The sequence below is a fragment of the Anser anser genome (genome assembly GCF_964211835.1).
Source record: "Anser anser genome assembly, chromosome: 2".
Classification (NCBI taxonomy): domain Eukaryota; kingdom Metazoa; phylum Chordata; class Aves; order Anseriformes; family Anatidae; genus Anser; species Anser anser.
In genome coordinates, this window is record NC_139721.1 from 6,837,170 (window position 1) to 6,857,957 (window position 20,788).

The window sequence follows — 20,788 nt, forward strand, 5'->3', positions numbered from 1 at the left end:
TTATCCCTTGCCATATCACTACATGCCCTTGTAAAATGTCTCTCTCCATCTCTCTTATGAGACCCTTTTAAATATTGCAAGGCTGACATAAGGTCTCCACAGAGCATATTCTTCTCCAGGCTGAACAACTCCAACTCTGCCTGTCTTCATAGAAGAGGTGCTCCAGCCCCCTGATCATCCTCGTGTCCCTCCTCTGGATCTGCTCTAACAAGTCTATGTCTTTCTTCTGCTGGGGACCCCAGAGGTGGATGCAGTACTCCAGGTGGTGTCTCACAAGAACAGAGTAGAGGGGGACAAACACCTCCCTCTACCGTTTGCCAAACCTCTTTTGATGCAGCCTGGGATCCTATTGGCTTTCTGGGCTGCAAGCAGGCATTACTGGTTCATGTCAAATACCCCCAAATCCTTCTCTGCCGGGCTGTTCTCAATGAGTTCTTCCCCAGTCTGTACTCATGTTTGGGATTGCCTTGACACAGGTGCAGCACCTTGCTCTTGGACTTGTTGAACCTTGTGAGGTTCACACAGGCCCACCTCTCAAGCTTGTCAAGATCCCTCTGGATGATATCCCTTCCCTCCGGTGTGTCAATTGCACCACACAGCTTGGAGACTCAGGAGGCTTGCTGAGGGTGCACTCCAGGAGTCAGTTGCATCACCATATAGAACAATATACCATGGAAAGAAGTGACTGTGATTGAAATACACAAACTAAAAATCAAAGCATTGAGATGTTTTAGAATTTCAAAGATATTTTCCCACTTTATTTTTCAAGAAATTTATAAGGTATTTGTTTCACTCTAATTTTGAATGAAAAGAAAAATATAAAATAATAAAAATTCATAGAAGTTCCTTTCTCTCACAGTAATAATTTTTCAATTGTTTTGTTTTCCTTTCCTTTGCTTGTTTTTGACTCAGCACCCACCATCCCACTGTCTAAGCAGAGATTCTGCTAGGGACTTTGCACGGTTACCTTTCATGGGAGACCACACAAAGAGAAAGGCAGCTGGCACAGGCACGTAGCTCTGTTGGCCTCATCAACAAATAGCACTTGAAAATCCAGACCAGGAGGTTTCACACTTTCCCCTTTGGCTGCCTGATTCCTGTCTGACAGAAAAAGATCAAGTGAAACAGTGTATTTTCTTTGTCTTCTTTAGAGCAGTCTGGTCCAGAGGGAAATTATTGTCTTATGGTTGTGAACAGGAAAAGTGGTTAACATAAGGCCCTTTAGTTATGGGGTTACCAGAGGGAATCTTGACACAAGCTTCTTTCAGGGTATAATCAGCTGAAAGAATATCTACCTTAGTGCTTTTTCATGGCTACTAACACAAAAAAAATACTAATTTCTTCACATACTAATACTGGTAAGATAAATACTACATTTGTGATATAATAATCTTTCAGAACACAAGCAGCTTGGTATGTATCAGTTGATATGTATCGTGTATTTCCTGAAGTAGTCCATGCTGGAAACAACCTTTTAAGACAGAGTCTTTGCTCTGTGTAGAAATGGAAGAGTGAATTCATGCCTTTGTGTAGTCAAACTTTAAATGACCCAAACTATGTTATGAGCAGTCCCAAATAAACTTATTTCATTTCTGGGAAACTTTTCCTTGCACTCAGCCTCTGTATGCAGAATTTAATGTTATTTGTATTTATTTGGATCTGTCAAATAAACATAAGCATAAATTCTGTTCAAAAAACAGTCATTTCAAGGCACAGTGTTCGATTACTTAAGGAATTTTGGTAGCAAGATGAAACTGATGTTCAAAAGTAAATGGTTGGAGTTTTTGTTTGTTTGTTTGTTTTGAGCATTCAGAATTTAGTCACCTTGTTTTTTAAAGGAAATTCCAACATTTTCTTAATTCTTTTCTTGCATTTTCCATTTTTTTCTCCCTTCACCAAATGAAAAGGTCATAAACCAAAATAAAGAAACAAACAGAGTACAGTGGTGTAGTGTAGGAATGTTTTAACAAAAAGATGCAATAATAATGGTTGGAATATGACTAGCATACACTAGGATTGATATGGTAGAAAACTGCACACGTGATGGAGACAACCTGTCCTCCTCTGTGGCACGATATATAACAAAAGTCATCAGCCTGGCGTGAGAGATTCGGATTGGACACTAAGGCATCACTAGGAAGGCAGTACATAGCTAATCTGTAGACACCCTGTCCATGGAGAGTTTCACATTTTAGCATGTCAAGCCCCCATAGCCTGATCCACAGATCCTGATGTTAATGCTAATCCTGGCTCCAGATATTTCTTACAACCAGCATTGCTATGATTCCACCTCAACATGCCATGGAAAATACTGTAGAAAATCAAGGATTTATAAATTATATGGGGATTTCTTTCAAACCCTAAAAAATAAGTAAATAAATACAAAACAACTTTTGAGCACAGATACACAAACAAGAATAATAATTTGCTCACATCTTATTTTGTAATGATGTATGATGAAAACTTGATAAATATTGCGCAATAGAGAATGAAATAAGAAAAATGCAATGATACAGGCTACAATTATTAAACAAAAGTATTTTCATTTCCTTTAAAAACACAGGCCTCCTTACCGTCTAAGACATATTTGCCACATGAGTGGTTTTGTTGCACTGGATACAAATGCAACCTGTCTGGAGAAAATATCTCAGGGAACCAGCTGTCGAACCAGCAAGAAGGCTTTCTTTGGGCCTCTGTTCTGGCTGAGAAAATAGTAAGTCCCTTTAATTAGTACTCTGCTAAATAGAGTTTGGATTCCCATCCTGCTGTTGTATACAAAATGAAAAGGTACCCTCCATCCTTTCCATATCCCCAGGACACTACTTCACTGGATATAATAATTGCTACAATGCATCTGTAATGACTACAGCTGGGCAACATTTTCCTAACAAACTAGAAATAATTTTCAAAGCTTTCAGCAATCTTGATCCAAATTCTGGCTGCATTTCAGAAAAACCTGAGTCCATATTCTGGGCATAATCCTATGCCAGGTTTTGGCTGAAGCTCTTCTAGGAATGCTTTTGCCAGGAAAGGTTTTTCAATGTCATCTGGAAGTCACACTAGACAGTTGATTTTGTGGTTACAAAGACTTAGGAAAGCCAAATTCAGGAGTTTCAGACAAGATGTATTTTTCAGTCCTTTCAGAATGGAGATAAGATCCAAAACCCTTGAGTATGAGCCTACAAAACATAAACCAAGAGTAACAATAAAGTGTCTTTCAAACCATCTGGCACAGAAATCTCTGTTTCACATAGTCTCAGCTGCATTTTCTTTGCTTGTACGTAATTAGGTCTTTATTTTTTAAAAGGACTGTTGCAGGTAACTTTTTGCTTTTGCTTGTCTTTTCACAATAAATAAGTTTAAGCCCACAAATTCAAGACTATCCCCTGAGACAAGTTCACTTAGCTATGAAGTGGAGGAGAAAACTCAAAGTGGAACAGAATGGTCCCTTTGCCTGACGTGTCTCCTTCGATTTTCGTGCTTTGCTTAGTTATCTGTACACAGCTGTCTAGGAAGCTGTAAACAAGCCTTAGATAGCTCTGCAGCCATAATAGTTTTAGCCCTTCTTTCTTCAAAATATGTATTAGAGATATAAATGTATATGTGTGTGTATATATATATGTGGGGGTGTGCATATATATATGTGGGGGGAGAGAGAGAGATTGAGGGAGGGGAGGAAAGACATGGCCATTAATGAGGACTTAAGTCTCTTTAACAATAAAATAGAATATGGAGTTGGAATAAAACCAAACAAAACCAAACAAGTGAAAACTCTAAATTTTGATTAAAGTTATTCAGCTGTTATATCAGCTGTTCAGGTGATGTGCATTCAGATTCAGCTGAATTAGCTAATAAATTCACAGAAATACAGGAAGCTCGGAAAATTTTATGGACAACTTCCAACTTAGATTCGGTATCAGTCTTTTGGCATTTGACCTTCGTAATTACTTCCTTGGTAAGGTTAATTTTCAATCCTTCTAAATAACAGAATGAGTACCCTAAACAAAATAAATAAACAAAATCCAAAATATGTATAGGATAGCAGATCAATGAGTGATAAGCTCTGTGAGTTTGGAGGAAAAAAAAAACATGCCAGTAAAAGTGAATTATTTTTCTTGAGTGAATGAAATTAAAAATAAAACAGAGAACATGTCAGTATTGTACTACAGCACTTGTTATGACATCACATTCAAATCATTTTGATAACAAAAATTGTCAGATAGAGCAGAAACAGGCTGTGTTTCCCATGGAATATGACAGCACAGCAGAAAATTGGTGGGATAAATCCAGCACAGGTGTCAACAGCCGTCTCAGTCTCATCAGCCTCCCTAGTAGTGACCTGACAAAAGAAGGTGAGAAGCATGTAGAAGATATCTGAGGTGAGGGATGCTACTAGCACCCATAGATTCTAACAGAAAGGGTCACTCAGCAACTATAGTCTGATAAAAAAATAATTAATCTGCTATGAAAATGCAAGTCAATATGCTGCTGTAGCATTTGGAAACATGGGTCCACATTGGGAATGATAATACCTTAGTGTTAAACTTAGCTCTGCTGCAGACTTTAGGTATGACAGTCGGTCAGGACTCAACTTTTTTGAATGTCTCTTTTTTTTTTTTTTTTTTCCTCCAGCTGTTGTCTATTCAATGAATGCAGAAAGCAGAATAATGTTATTCCTCATAACAGGAAAGATTCCCATTCCGCATTTGCATAGCATATAGGATACCAGGACAAGATCTGGACCAAAGCTTCTGTCAACTCTTGTCATGCAAATAAAAATGGAATGCAAAAGCATGACACCAATTCAAATGGTCAAAATTTACTTACAGCTGCTCTAGCAAGAGGTTGGATTATCGTATGGTTGAACAACTACCATATGTTCCACAAATGAATATCCACAGTTCACCTCCACCTTCCCTGCATAGAGTTAATCATTTGTAAAGCTACATTTATTCAACATTCATCCAAATAAGGTACAGGAAATGGATTTTGCCTACACAAGAAAAATACATTTCAGTCTTTCCCACGTATTTGCAATTGTTTGACAAGAATCAGAAAAAAATTCCAAGAGGGGTGGTCTACTTATGTAAAAAAAATATATATATATATATACTTATATATTCAGTGCTAGAATGCTAATGCTAACAGAAAAATGTGGAAAGAATATTAAATTTCAAGTTTTGTTGCATTCTCTTTCACTGAAAGTTGAATTACTTTATGTCTCATGCAGGGGGAGAGCTGAGTTGCCAGAAATTCATTATTAAGTTCAATATGTATATTACTTTATGGTAAGTTGTTCATCTTGACTTACCTCTCTGACAGAGAATCTCCCTAGACCATCTTTTTATTGACTACTGTCATCAACATGATTCAAGACTCAAAAGATTTTTGAGTTTGGTCTGTACCCCAAATAAACTCTAGCCAATAACCTCCCTGAAATCATAAAACAGCAGACACACTTGGAAATACATGCAACAGTAAACAGCATGATACCATTTAAAGAAATAACATTTACAGAATAGCATGGACTCCTTGAGCCCAAAGCAGAATAAATTGAGGCAGCACATCTATTAGCTGCAAATGAATAAAACAGTATTTATAAAATGAGTAATTTGGATCTGATTAATGTTTATAAATGTGTTTATATAAGAATTGGATATTAACCTATAGCTTTAAAGGGTTTAATTAGCCTTGGAATATTGTCTCAGTGTACAATGAAAAATAACTAATTCACAAAGGAAAATGCAAAGGAAATCTGCAAGCCCAAATGAGGTCAATTAATTAAGCAATTTACATAAATTTAAATGGTTATTTTCTAGGCAATTTTGACATTTTGCACTTCCTATTCCCATCACACCAGCAAAAACACTTTTCCGTCACCCTATTTATATGATACATCAATCATCTCATGGGATCACAGCAGAGCAGCACACACTGTATAACAGCTTCTACACACAAGCTTTCTGAACCATGCAGAATCTAGCATCCTATTTCCAGCTGTACTATCTTATCACCAGCAGATGCATTTACAGGCTGTTATAGCTTCATTCTTACCTCCAAATGGAGAAAAGAATATGAAATATGACTTCATCTCCATTACATTTTTACACCCTGAATACCAAACAGATGGTAACAATTACAGATGGGAGGATATTTCTCACACAAGATGCCAAATGCTGCATAACTCACCAATTGAAATCTGGAACAAGTCACTTAATGCATTTAGTTTATCCAGATCTGAGCTGGTGAAAAAGGGGAGAGAAATTTGGCCTAAGAGTTACATACTACTCTGGGAATATTACAGCAGAAAACTCCTCCTAATACAGCTGCGTCCACACTGTCACTTTTTTTATTTTTTTTTCTATTATCTTTATTACAAACACAACAAATTTACTCAGATTTAAGAGTGAAAGTAGCTTGCTCAAGAGTGGAGGTCCTTCTGTGGCAATTCCTGTGAATAATTATTTTTAAACTAATCCCTAGCAGGAGTAAAAGGTGATTCCTCAGTCTGCATTGCTCTGTACTGGTTGAGCTGTGTCAATGTACCAGACTGAAGCCATGATTCAAGAGCTTATGGAGTGCAGAGAGTGCTGCTTCCCAGCATCACTGAAATTTCAGGTCCCTGGTGTGTCAACATCTCAGGACAGGCTGAAACAGACTCTTCTTTCCTTTGGTCTTCAAATCCACAACCTCTCACAAAAATGTATTTCTTTAGTTCATGTCTGCTTCGATGAGAATAATGTGGGAACTTTATCCAAGGCTGCAAAATAAACTTAAACCCATTGTATAACAAAAACTTTTATTTTACTTTAATGCAATATTGCACCTACTCTAACACATTCCTTTACAACATGTACTGTTCTACTGAAAACAGTAAGTAATTTCCTAAGACTTTCTGTTTTGCCACTCGTCTGTTTAGTATAGTTATAAGTGATATTTTCACTACATTATTTCTTCATTGATATAGTATTTTCTTCATTTATATAGTAATTCCTAGACTATGTTGTCAACTGATGTAAACAAACGTTGCCTAACTGAAGACAATGAAATAAATCTGAGTTATACCAGTTGAAAACCGGGCTTTTGTATATTATATATGTCAAGAGTTAGCATGGAATTGAAAGTATGAAATAAAGTATAGTCTTCTAAACTTAAAAGAAACACTGAAATATTTTTGGCTTAATTAATTTTGTATCACTAAAGAATATTTGAGATTTTAAGTAATATGTGTTTCAAAGTTGACCTTAACTTGAAAATTTTGAAATATGAACCATGCAAATATCATAGAGGAGATAAGCAGATTCTTTTCTCCAACTCACTGCTTTTCTTCTGTTATATATAACTGCAAAATTCTTGCAAACAACATGGACAGGAAGCTTCCTTCATTTAGTCCCTCGCTAGTCCATTTTGTCTTCTGCTGCTAAGTACCAGTAAGTCACTAAGTCTGTTATGTATATTTTTCCAATTGTTAAAAAAAAAAATGGCAACAGCAGAAGTTACTTACCCAACTTTTATATACTGCTGGTTTCTCTACAGAGACTGCTTTTCAGCGCCCACGGTTTTTCCATCTGTCTCAGGCTCAACCTAGTCATGTAGAAAGCAGCACTTCCAAAGATCTTAAAAGAAAAGATATATTAAGAAAAGAAGAAGTGATTAAGACAACCAAAAGCTGGTAAAACGTCGGAGAAAATCTAGGAGAACAGGAGACATTATTTTCCCAGATTTTATCTGTTCTCCTGCAGTGCTTCAGGGCTGACTGTGTTTTGGTTAGAACAGCCCAACAAAACTTTTTTCATCATAACATGGGTCACTGAAACCAGAATTTCCTCATCTTTACAACTTTGTTATCAGGCAGAAATCCTCAGGACCCAGCTGGAATTGCTAGTGATCAACTTGAAAAAATTAAACTCCTTGCAGAATTTTCATCATTTTTTCAGTTAAGCTATTCACTCGGGGTGCAGGTATCTTGTTGAATTCAGCACTTCCTCATACTTTGGTTTAGAGCTTGAAACACTACGTCTATGATATAAGGGTGTTTGTTCTAGTCTTTCCCAACCCCTTCCATGAGAAACTTGGAAGATCTTGTTTTCTTCCTGATGGAGGAACAAAAAAAATAATCAAAAGTTTTACAAGATGGGAACACCATGACCTTGCCAGCTGTAATTCAGTGCACAATCTAATCTGAGGCATTTAAAACTGCAATATCTGTTATAAAGTTTATGACCTTCTGGGAATTACTCCTTGTCTCCTGAAAGGAAACAAAGTTGAAAGGGATGGCTGGTGAGCTCGAATTCCTCTGCACTGTGAAGAGAATTGCAGTCCAAGCTTTCCTTTTGAGGATGAAGGCAACACTTTATCTGTTTCACTCTGTGCAGCAAAAATAGCTGACATGCTATGATAAAGGACTGAAATTTAAAGGATATATGGTCTTTCTAGTGAAGTTAGTCAGAAAGAACTGTTTAAACAATTCTAAGATATCTTGCCTGCATCTTTGACCATTCTTATGCCCTTAAAGCTCATGCTAGTCATTTATTCAAGTGTGAAGGATCAATATGCCACAACATCTTGCAATATATGAGCTGCATTCTGGCACAAATGGCTTAAATATCACACAGACCTCTCCACAAAAGCAGCATCCATGCTGCGTTGCGACAGAATGTAGAGTCCACATTTCCCCAGGCACATTGCCCCCATGCTATTTGCTCTCTTTCCATATTCTCTCCTCTCCCAGAATAACTGGAATCAACATGCCACACTAGTATTTTTCAGAAATAGGTGCCACGCTTGCAAAGTACAATTCTTGCTCCTGGGCATGTAATGACTGCGCTGTGCCCGGGTTATGAATTTAATAAACCTGACTGTTACCAAAGGTGAGATCTACTGTGTTTGCTTATGCTGGAAAATACATTAGCTCATTCCTAAGCAATGATGAGCAGACATGGTTCCAGGTAAAATGGGGTCAGAAATATAGAGATTTATACAGAATTTAGCAAAAGTGATTTTGGTCTGCAAAGGGTTTAAATGTCCATACTACCAAGTCTTCCTTCAAATTCTCTACAGACTTTCCAGATATGTCTTAACCAATAAATCAGAGTCAAGGCAGAAGTCTGAACACTGTCCTGAGATTGTCACTACAGATTAATTATTAGCACATTTTTATTTTTTTATTTTTTTTTTTACCCAAGCTAGCTAATATTCTTTCAGGCAATGCTCAGGTATGTTTGGGGATTTTTCTCAATAGGCTTCAGGGATAAGGTTACTCTATTTTGAAAGGGAAGAGAACTGACTATATGAACATGAATGGAGCAATGCCACTTGCCTTCAGATTGAGAGAGCAAATCCTTTCCCATATGATCTTATACAAATATATCTCCTGTGTAGTGAGGAAGACATAGACTTCCTGCTTGAGAGTGTTGGAGAACTGTGTGGGGGCAAGGCACACAAACCTGGTACTAACTTACCCATTCTGGCATTTGGGAAGGTTCAAGCAATGAACTATGCCCAAAAGTGCCAGTAGGTTTTTTTTGTTGCATGGAGAGGATTCACTCCAAAATAAAACTCAGGAGTGAATTATTTTTTATGCAGTTTGGATGATCAGTTGGTTCCAGACATGGGACTGCACTGGTGAGATTTAGCAGTAAAGGCTACTCAGATTCTCAGCCTCTATAATTTTTTTCCACTGCTATCAAAACAAGAATCAAGGAAAATTAACTCAGACAAAATCAGCCAAGTCATTTTGTGAGAAGGTGACAGGGATTACTCTTTGCCTTCCCCCATACAAAGTGAAATGGGATTTGGGAAAGACATGAAGCCTTCTAAACCAGAAATAAGCCCATAAGAAAATCAGGAACCCTGGGCCAAACACAGATAATGAAAATGGGGGGGTCAGCAGCATAGAACAGAACAGGAGAGTTTACCAGTAATCCTACCTAACTCCACCAGATTATCTCTAGAAGAGTCATGGCTCAAATGAAATTGAAGATGACTACATTTACTGAGGGCTTCATCCAGTGTCCTTTTTCTCACAAAGCTTCATACACAGCTGAGAGAAACTGATGAAATTTTCTATAAAAATAAGACTGACTCTTTCTTGCTTTCTTGTTAAAACTCTTTGGTAAAGAGACTCTTCAAGGGTGTTTCAATACTTTATCCTGAACAGTAGCTAAGCATGAAATGGATGCTATTGGACTAACAGTTTCTGGATAAGTGTTCAGAAGTAATAGAATAGCATCCAAATGCATTGAGAAGGAAAAAAAAGTGCTGAGGTAAGTGAGTTTAGGATGACTTACTAGTGAATTTCTGGGTTTTCAGCAAGACTAGGAAGTTTTATAAAGGTCTCTATGAAGATGTAATAATATTTTCATCTAGTTATAACACAGATTAGAGAAACAAGTATTGGGAGGAGAAGAAAGATATGTTTCTTAATTAGAAATTTATATGTATATATTTTGCACAATGAAAATAGAGTTATTTTTACTTGAGAGATATTTTTAATAATGCAAGGATACAATACTACCTTGTATATGAATTTTCTTGTGCTTAAACCATCCCAGTTACAAGAAATTACAGCAGATGACCTCTAAAATATGAAAACAATCACTCTTTACTAACATTTTCTAAGTCTCAGCTTTGGCAGACAGACTCAGCAGCCTCAGGTGCTACACCAGCCATCTCCTCATGCCTTATCATTTCAATCTCTGTTTGAACTGTAAGCCTGAGAGCAACTGAATGCCTCCTGCCTGGTGGCAGCCAGACTGACTTGGTGAAGTCTGGGAGAAGACAAGAAGCTGGTTAAGCCCGTGAGCTCAAATTAAATGGCTGACAGTGAAAACTGCTAACACTGCTCCTTAGAAAAGTACAGGAAGTTTTTACATAGTAGCTAGATGTGACAAATTCTTACAGATTTGCTCTGTCCTTGGAAAGAAAAGAAAAGACAACAAAAAAAAACAATAACAACAACCACAACAACAACAAAGAAACTTTTCCAAGAAGTGCTTAGTTTGCTCAGGTACTAGTTTTTGTTGTTTATTAAAGAATCTTCACAGACTTTTCATAAGGGGCATTTAATAACATCCTTTGCATCGTTGTCTGAGCAGTGAGATTTCCAGAGTTATTTGGCAAGGCCCACTAACAAACAGTTTTGATGAATTTAAACAGCTACAGGATGAGAAGGAATATTTTAATCTTGGGACTTCCAGAGCCAGAGATGATGTTTTTGTTTTTAATAGTTTTGATAAGCTTTTCTTCCTTCATTTTTATTTTGTTTTCACTTACATTTTGGGCACATGTAAAGTTTTAGTTTCTAAAGCTTAAGTTTTATTGGTTTATTTATTTGCAATAGGAGACTATCTTATTTATCTTCAGGCCAGTCATGGTTATATAGAAAACCTCTCCTATTCAAGCATCTATTTACAAAATTGTTCTTATCCTTCTGTCATAGCATCTGTGGTTGGACACTTACAGAAAAGTGACACTGGTCTAAAGGGACCTGTAATCTCACCAGAAGAGTGGGTTTTATGCTCACGTGTAACACAAAACTGTTAATTATAGCTATATTAGTGCTGAACAGTAAATACTGATGATAGCTGGAAAGTCTTAATCTGCAGAGTAGGAAACTGCATACTGTCCCTTGGCTGTACATGCTCTGGGTGGAAGCGTACACTGCAGTTACAGGAAACTCACAAAAAGGGTGACAGTAACCTATTGGAGACCCAGGAACAGGTTCTCCACTGTGCCATCAAAATTTAAACCAGGGTAGTTCCTTTTCATTTTACACCACAGAGCCAATTTGGAGCCTATGAAATCCCCATCAATGTTAATAAAAGCAATCCGTCTGCAGCATTTGTTTGTCATTCACTACTTACCTTCATTTCTTTGGGTGTAACCCGCAAGGGAAGATTAGATGTCACTGCTTGTAAGTTAAAGGTCATTCTGATTTTTTCTGAGAAAACTGCTGAGAAACTGCTCATGGCACTCCTTGGCTTCCAAGTGCTGCTGGCATTGTTAACTTTCAGATCAACTGGCCTGCCAGGCAATTAGCTGAGCTAGGCTTTAAATCTTAACAGATATCCTTAAATGTAATGTGTTTTCTAGCATTAATTTAACCTCGTTTTTACAGGAGATTAAGGTAAACTGACTCATTTTAAGATCTACTTCCATAGAAAAAATATTTTAAGTGTTCATAGGATCCCTGCAAAGTTTCTGATGAACTCGTGTAGGAACTGAAGTCGTGAGACGGTTGAAGTTTAGAGGTTATTTTTCACAGTTTGATGCTGGAGATAATCTCACTAGATTTCTAAGCAAGGCATAAGAAACAGTCTGAAAAAAGAATGTCATAACCACTCACTCTTGCATCAGCCTTCTCTAACACCTGGTAGTGTTGAAGCCTCATAAATAAAAAATAAAAATAATAAAAAAAAAAAGGATAACATTCTGACTACTCCGGTTTAATGGGTATCTTGGTAAGTCACACACTTAAAGGCATGTTTCCCTTTTGTAAACAAAACTACAGAGCCTATTTCAGTGTCTTTATTTTTCCTCTCAGAATGGAAGATTTCATGTTTTTTACATAACACTCATTCTGAAGAAGTATTCAGATCCACTGAAGGTAAAAATGAAAGGGAAAAAGAAATAGGAAGGAGAAAAAGAAAGATTATGTGAGCATGGCCAAATGTACACACAATTTTGTTTGGTTGAACCTGGAACAGCTACAGTACTGTGTTAAAACTACAAGAGATTTATCTAGGTTATCTGCCATGAGCAGTCACTACATTATCAAAGCTATATTGCATACCTGCAGTACTTTCTAATTCAACATTGCCAAAATATCATTGCATATCCATAACACTTTCACCTTCTGCACGTTACATTTGCAGTTTATCAAGGAAATGTTTAGGTGGCAAACCTCAAATAAATTTTTTTTAAAAATCTCAAGGATATTCTTTATAAGATGAAGACTGCACAGCAACCGGAGTCTAATTTTCCCCGCTGTTTGCAATAAATTTTTTATTAGTGTTTCAGATGGTTATAAGCAATATTTTTTTAATTACTGAAATGTTCAAAACATTCCCAAAGCATTTTAGGTTTCCTTCTTCCATTCACAACTGTAATGTATTTCAGAGCCACTTTCACATTCCCTTTGACATATTTGACAGTGGACTGATATCATATTGCTGTTTTTTCCGCCCTCCTCATCTCTTGATTAAAAATAGCATAGCATTAAATAGATCAGATGAGATATGCTTTGTTCTAAGAAAATAAATCTTCTACCATGGATGGGCAAATATATTTAGCTAATAAAAGAAAGAAAATCATTTATATTGCAATCAGAGATGCTCTTTAACATTCATTAGAAACAAAACCAAATTCAGAAGATGTCAGAAAAGACTAAAAAATGGGAAAAGATCTTGTAAATATTGTTTTAAACTGTCTTATTTTAATACCCTTATTTTCTCATACCTGAACTTATCTGTGTATATTACACAAGATCAGTAATGAAGTTTTTTTTAATAGCAAATGCAACAAGGGCTATTGACAGGGTTTCAATCTAATATTAAAATCAATTAAGAAAGTTTATATGGAAAATAATACTTATTTTTTTAACATACTGTTATAAGTTATTGGCAAAAAAAAAAAAAGAGGTTTGAGGTTCAGATTTTCTTCATGTCTGAAACAGAAAAGGTAAAATACAGGTTAAGCAGAGGTTTAAGGTCTTTTTATTCAGATCAACAAACCAACATAACTAACTTGGTACTTCATCAGAAAGAAATATTCTCGAGCATGGTGGAGTGACACATGGACAAATTGTGATTTTCTCAGAATTTCTAAGCAGAGGCAGAAACAAACATAAAATGCTAGCTCCTTAGAGCCAATTTTATCCATAAAATACATCAAAGATGTGATCAGGTGAAGTGTACATTTGCGGGGGAATGTGTATATGTGTATGGGTTGTTTTTCAAAATGAATAGTCCATATGTAAGGGCATTGACATAAAATTGGAGAGTTACATTCAAGCCTTTTCCTTACTTAGGAATGCTGCTTCATATTGAAAGTAAGGCTCATAAAACTATGCTGGTAGGAAAAATTTCCATTTACTTTTCAATAAAATATGTTAAGAACCTTATTTTTCATCCCAGCAAGGAATGGTATTTTCATTTTGTAAAATCTGGAAAGAAAAAAGAAAAAAAAAATCATATATTGGGAAAATCATCTCCTATGCAACTCCACCAGTGTTAGATCATAGACCCATGGGAATGATTGCATGAGCTTGTAGAAGTAATGAGCTGTAGGTCTCCATCGAGCCAAACAGTGAAATGGGACATAAAACAATTTCTGTCAATGTGTGTACGATAAGAATTTGCCTGTAATCCTTTTATCTCTGATTTGGAAGTGTCAGAAATCTGGCATGTATGTGTGTGTGTGTGCTATTCTCATGAGATTTATACTGCAAAGTAGATTGAGAATGTGTGCAGTTAACAGCATGCATTTGCCTCTGTTTTTTTTTTTCTCTGAAAGACCATAGCAAAAAAAACAAATAACTACAACCAACCAAACAAAAAAAAACATGAAAAAAAAAGACCCAAATTGCATCCTAAACTAGATTTTAATCACTAGGAAAAATATATATATATATAAAAATATATATATAAACAAAAATAAATATAAGCAAATAAAAATAAATATATATATAAATAAAATATATAAATAAATATATATTAATATATATAATATATATATATAAATATATAGTAAATATATAAACAAACAAATAAATAAATAAATAAATATAAAAAAGCAAGACTATACAAAACCTATATCAAGTTTGCATGTTGGCCATGGTCAGGATGGAAGTGATTGTTTCCACTCTAATACAGCAAACATTCAATATTGCATTATGAGAGTTAAAGGTCATCTCTAGAAGTGGGACTAACAATATCTCTGATCATGCTCCATCAGTTATGGGCTCTGCTGAATTAGGACCTAAATAACTCGAACATACTTTGGTTATCTTTTGATTTAATTATCTCCACCTCATTAACAGAAATAATAAAAGACTACCACTTTTGCTTTGGCAAAGTAACGACAGTGTTCTTCCTCTTGGCAGCTGAAAGAAATGTGGCTGGGAGTAATACTATCAAACAAGCACTCACCCGTGATAATGACTTTCTATGTTTTATATATAAAATGTAAGACCAACAGAATACCATTTTATCTGACAAGGAACTAGTAATGAAAAAATAGCTTTCTATTGATTTCCATACACAAAGTGAAAAAGGTATACCTCCAATAGGCACATCACAGTTTTGTTGTTGAGTCCAGAATTCTTTCTTAGTTCAAGTGCTGTTAATTAAATGCAAAATGAACTATTTAAAACAATTCCCATTAAAAAAAAAAAAAAAAAAAAGCCTAATTCTCTAGGGTTTTATTTTAGCGCCATTACAGAATCAGAAGAACAATATCTCAAAGTCTCCGTATTCTATTACAGGAAACAAAGATAAATATATTATGGTCTTATTTTGGTCCTTTGATCAACATTGCTCTTCCAAGAGTGAGAGGGGAAGGAAACCATCTTATAGCTACAATCAGATGCATGAGATTAAAACAAAAACAAAAAGTAATTGGCACTATGATGCATGGCTAATCACTCAGGATTCTTTGGATAGTCACTGGAGAGGCAAACATCTCCTGAGAGTGTTTAAACCACAGCCTTAATGCTTTGATTTATCCCTGTCAAAGCAGGAAATTCAAAAGGGTCCTTTATCCCAAACCATATATTATTTTTAATAACTGAGTAGTACACAAGGAAGTTTAAACCTTTTTGATACATTGCATGTTTCAGCTAATTTCTACTGACACAATTAAATCAATTTAGTAGTCAATCAATTAATGAGATACTAAAATTATCAAATGTTAAGATTTTCATCAAATATGTCAAATTAAGCCTAAGAATCAATTTCTACAGCTATGAAACCTTTTTACAACAACCATCAGTACCTAATGCTGATAATAGGAGGAATCAAAGGGATAGAGATACAGATTTGAAAATCAATAGGTCTCATCAGATTTCATAAATTCAAATTTGATAGCTCATTTTTAAGAATTAAGATAATTTAATTTTGCTGGAGAAAGTCTTAAGCAAACCTTAGCCCAGGCTGTTCTGACTCACTGTGTGTTTAGCTATTTCACGTTTTGAATGCAGTGCTGTAAGAAAATAGATTGAGTGTTGAAAAAATCAAATGTCTGAGAAATATAGTTTCTTTGGTTTCCAAGTAAAATACCGTCTGGAGAAAACCTTAGACTGTTGTTTTGTTTTGTTATCCAAGTTCAGGTGCATAGAAGAGAAACTTAGAAAAACATCGAACTCCCATAACAATTTTACAGCTTACATTTAAAAGAAGCAAAGGAAATTTTCACAAAGCATGTTGGAATTATATATACACAAGATTGTAAGAAATTTGTATCCAATGTATCCCTTCTGAGATTTGAGTTTCTTTATTCTGTAAGAGTTAATGATATGTTTAAAGTTGATACTATACACATTCATAAACAAGTTTTTCTTTCCCATTCATTTCTTTCAGTTCTAATTTTTTTTTTACCTTGATGTTCTTATTCCATTATGAGCAGAAAATACATGTGCTGTATGGAACTGCAAAGATTCTAGCTATTTTTGTAAAGAGTTCTTGGCAAAGCACTGCAATGATGGATAATAAAGTTAATTGTAGAAAAAATCTGGAGGTTGTTCATATCATAAAATCAAGAATTTTTCCTTATCTAAAATGGAGAAGAAATCAGACACACAATAGAGAAACTATGTCTTCAACTGCTTAGACTATAGAAGACAGCTCTGGCCCATACTCCACTTCCTGAACTGCAAACAGGCAGGAAAATAAATTTTATTTTTAGGTGGTTCAAAACAAAAGTTCCAAAATCAATTTCATGAAACAAAATATTCCAATTTGGCCATACTGCATAGGAAATCAGATGTATTGAACTTTCCACTGGAAAAAATAAAATAAAATAAAATAAAATAAAATAAAATAAAATAAAATAATAAAATAAAATAAAATAAAATAAAATAAAATAAAATAAAATAAAATAAAATAAAATAAAATAAAATAAAATAAAATAAAATAAAATAAAATAAAAATTACCTACAAAAATTGAATTTTCAGCAAAATATTTTAATTCTCACTGAACATTGTTCTTTAAAAGTATTAACACCACAGACTTTCACATTATCACACATGTTCTGGCTGTCAAGAGAACTTAAAGCCAATCCACTTTCCACGTGACATGCTCTTTAGAAAAATGTTACCTGCCTACTAAGCCTATGTATTTATTTACAACTTCTCTCTCTTTCATAGCTTACTTCCCTGTTAGGTCTCATATTTCATCTGAAATGTTCCTGAAGTGGAATTACATAGTTTTCCCATTAGCAGATTTGAAACAGCTATGTGTCTGCTCTCATAATCCTTCCAGTACAATAAAATTTCATACCTAAAACGTGTTTCAATTCAAGATTAAGATGCCTAAAGTTTAGGGCCTCTATGCACATTCAACCCATGTGCTAGATGTCTAAGCTCCCATGACGTTCACTGTAATTCTAAACAATACAATCAGTGAAATGAAAAAAGTGGATCAGCTGAACAGCTGAGAAGTCAGTAGTGACCAGAAAGGCTTCTTAAAACCAACAGGTTGACTTATTTTGTTAGTAGAAGCAAATCATTTAAATACAAGAGCTATTAAATCAACAAATAGCCTTGACAGCTGGCTGTCGTATAAAGACTCAGGAATCATTTCAGTTGCCTGGAAAAAGACATACAATCCTGACTGAGAAGGTCAAAAGTATTTAGAATATTCATAAAGTATATCAAAAACATTCCAGTATATCTTCTGACAAGAATATATAATGATAATGATAAAAATACATAATGATGATAAGTATAACACAAGAACTCCGAGAGACCTGCATCTTTTTGGACTGGTTACAGAATCATAAAATGGTTTGGGTTGGGAGCGACTTTAAACATTACCTAATTCCAACCACCCTGCCATGGACAGGGACACCTTCCACTAGACCAGGTTGCCCAGAGCCCCATCCAACCTGGCCTTGAGCACTTCTATGGATGGGGCATTCACAGCTTCTCTGGGCAGCCCGTTGCAGAGCCTCACCACTCTCTGAGTGAAGAATTTCTTCCTTATCACTACTATAAAACTACTTTCTTTTAGTTTAAAGCCATTTCCCCTTGTCCTGTCACTGCACTCCCTGACAAAGAGTCCCTCCCCAGCTTTTCTGTAGGCCCCCTTAAGTACTGGAAGGCCGCTGTAAGGTCTCCAGGGAGCCTTCTCTTCTCCAGGCTGAACAACCCCAACTTCTTCAACCTGTCTTCATAGGAGAGGTGCTCCAGTCCCTTGATCATCTTTGTGGCCCTCCCCTGGGCCATATATCTGTGCTAAGGGCCCCAGAGCTGAATGCAGTTCTCCAGATGGGGTCTCACGAGAGCAGAGCAGAGGGGGAGAATCACCTCCCTCACCCTGCTGGCCACATTTCTTTTGATGCAGCCCAGGATACAGTTTCTTTCTGGGCTGTGGGCACACATTGCTGGCTCATGTTGAGCTTCTCATCAACTCATCAGGGCTGATAACTGGAGGTCAAGCAACATATCCTCAGTACAGTAGAACACAGTACAATACCATTCACCAGCAAAATCAGAATTTTCACTGGGAATGGTTTGATTCTTGATGAATCCCTTTTTGAATCTTTTTTTTTAATTATTATTATTATCAGCTCCTTACATTTTCTCCCTCTGGAAAACACCCTTGGAGGTGTCAAAAATGACTATAGATGTCAGTGACTAAATTGGTCCCTTTCCATCTCAGCAGTACAACTGAAATAACATAGTTTCTTCTAGACACCCTTGGTTTCCTATGTCTCTGTGTTGATGTCTTAACCTGTCATCACCTCCATTACCTTTTCCCCAGAAGACCTCTTGTAAAAGGGTGTGCACTACTGTATAAAGTTGTCTTAGAAGGAACTTTGAAGGGCTCAGTCCTGGAGGGGTATAGGTCTGAAGACTGTTCTTGGCTATTTGCTAATTCATTCCCTGCCTATTTGATGGGGCTGTGGCCCTCTCCACAAAAAACAAAAAGAGCAAATGCCCTGCTTTGATGAACAGCGTCAGTCTCCAGAGACCTCCAAAAGCACCTAGTTCTGCTCAATAATCATATAGGCAGCCTCTATAGGCAATCTAGACCTAGCTTTTAAACATCTAAAAGGCAATTCCTCTATATTGATACCATAATACCAACTGTAATATGCACTGGTTTAAAATGTTCTAAATACGTGGATGCATTTTTTTTGTCCATTTTCCTAAATATGCTTTTCCTGTCCCTTTTAAAAGATGACTCTTAAGAGACGATCTGCATCCTGCTTTGTGCACATCTTGGCTTTTCTTCGAATCCATTATAATCCTCTAGATTTAAATATTTTTTTTTTCTTCTGCTTATTGATCATTTCCTGAGTCTTTAAAAACCTCATAGTTACTCTTCAATAACTGGAAATAATACAGAATTTCTAATTGCCTATTAAGGGAGATCAGAAATGCTTGTACAGCAAGGCAGTTCAAATCCAAGGGATATTATGTTATTACATTTTTTTTCCTTGTTTCTTTGCAAATTGGAGGATTTCTTCGAATAACATAGCTATAATTATGTGTCTGTTTTCTTACTGGTAGTGACATCCATCTCACGCTAGCCAAGAATACCATCACCCAACAGAAAGATGTGTATGGGAAGCCGTGACAATGAATGAAGCCTCAGCTAATAAACTGTGTCGGATTTGTGTTGGCTCCATAAACCTCATGTGTTTCTCCATCACACTTCTGAGATTAGAGAGGATGGCTGAAGTCTAACAGAAAATGAGGAAGCAGCGCCAGCAGCAGTTCCAGGATGAGATGAGGAAGAGGTAGCAGTGGCAGCAGACATGGATTGCAGAGGGCTGAGGAGAAAGAGAAAGCAGCAGCAAAGAAATTAATCTAAAAAGACTTGTAACCCACCAACACTCATGGTGTTTTTTTTCTATATGTACATTAAGCCTATGCTTTCAAAAGGGAGGACAATTTATTAAGGGCCAATATTACACTGGCACTTATAAATGCCACATCTTCGAAGATGTTTACTGACAGTTAGAGGTATCTTTTTCCAGAATACGTGTCAAAATTGCTGATCTTTTTTATATTGCACACTGTAGGATAGCATAATAGTATAGCTGACTTGCTGTGCTTGAGGTGAACTGGATATATTAAAGGACTGATAACAAGAAGGAATCCTCATATCATCTGTCATGATATTGTTTTAGTGTTGTATCAAGATATACATCTTGATGCCTGAGGGATAAATATTTAACCAGAACCTTGTGAAGGCCAGACTATGGGTGAAAGCAAGTGGGATTATGCTCAAACCAAGAACACCAATTTTGAATGTTATAAAGTAGTAGAGGATTTTCTAGGGAAAATGTTCAAGGTATATGCGTCACTTTTTAGTTAGGTTTACAGATTTACAGTACTATGAAATGCCTCATCCTTTCTTGCACTGCAATTACTGACAAAATTAGGGTTACAAATCATCAGTCTCAGATTATGCTGCTTCTAATCCTTATACCATTGAGCCAACTGCAAAGTAAAGCAGGAAATGTAATATATATATATACATATATATATATAAAAGTAGAATATTTTTATGGACAGTATAAATTTTGTTTTCTGAACTGTTCAAAAAATGTAATAGATTT

The 20,788-nt window shown here is 35.9% G+C and overlaps 1 protein-coding gene and 1 long non-coding RNA gene across 7 annotated transcripts in view; both read right to left on the reverse strand.

The window, feature by feature from the left end:
* LOC310895776 (uncharacterized protein) overlaps positions 1–20,788 on the reverse strand; it is a gene marked incomplete at its 5' end in the record, with an annotated part of 669,112 nt that overhangs the window by 377,451 nt on the left and 270,873 nt on the right. The window lies entirely within an intron of this gene.
* LOC310894738 lies at positions 1,110–8,262 on the reverse strand. 3 transcript variants are annotated; one of them, XR_014580125.1, is made up of 3 exons: positions 7,841–8,113; positions 7,505–7,616; positions 1,110–3,179 (listed from the first exon to the last, which is right to left on the reverse strand). It is a non-coding gene; the product is annotated as an uncharacterized lncRNA (long non-coding RNA). The 3 variants fall into 3 exon arrangements; XR_014580127.1 differs by lacking the exon at positions 1,110–3,179 and adding an exon at positions 5,666–6,760 and having other exon boundaries at positions 7,841–8,111; XR_014580126.1 differs by lacking the exon at positions 1,110–3,179 and having other exon boundaries at positions 5,666–7,616; positions 7,841–8,262.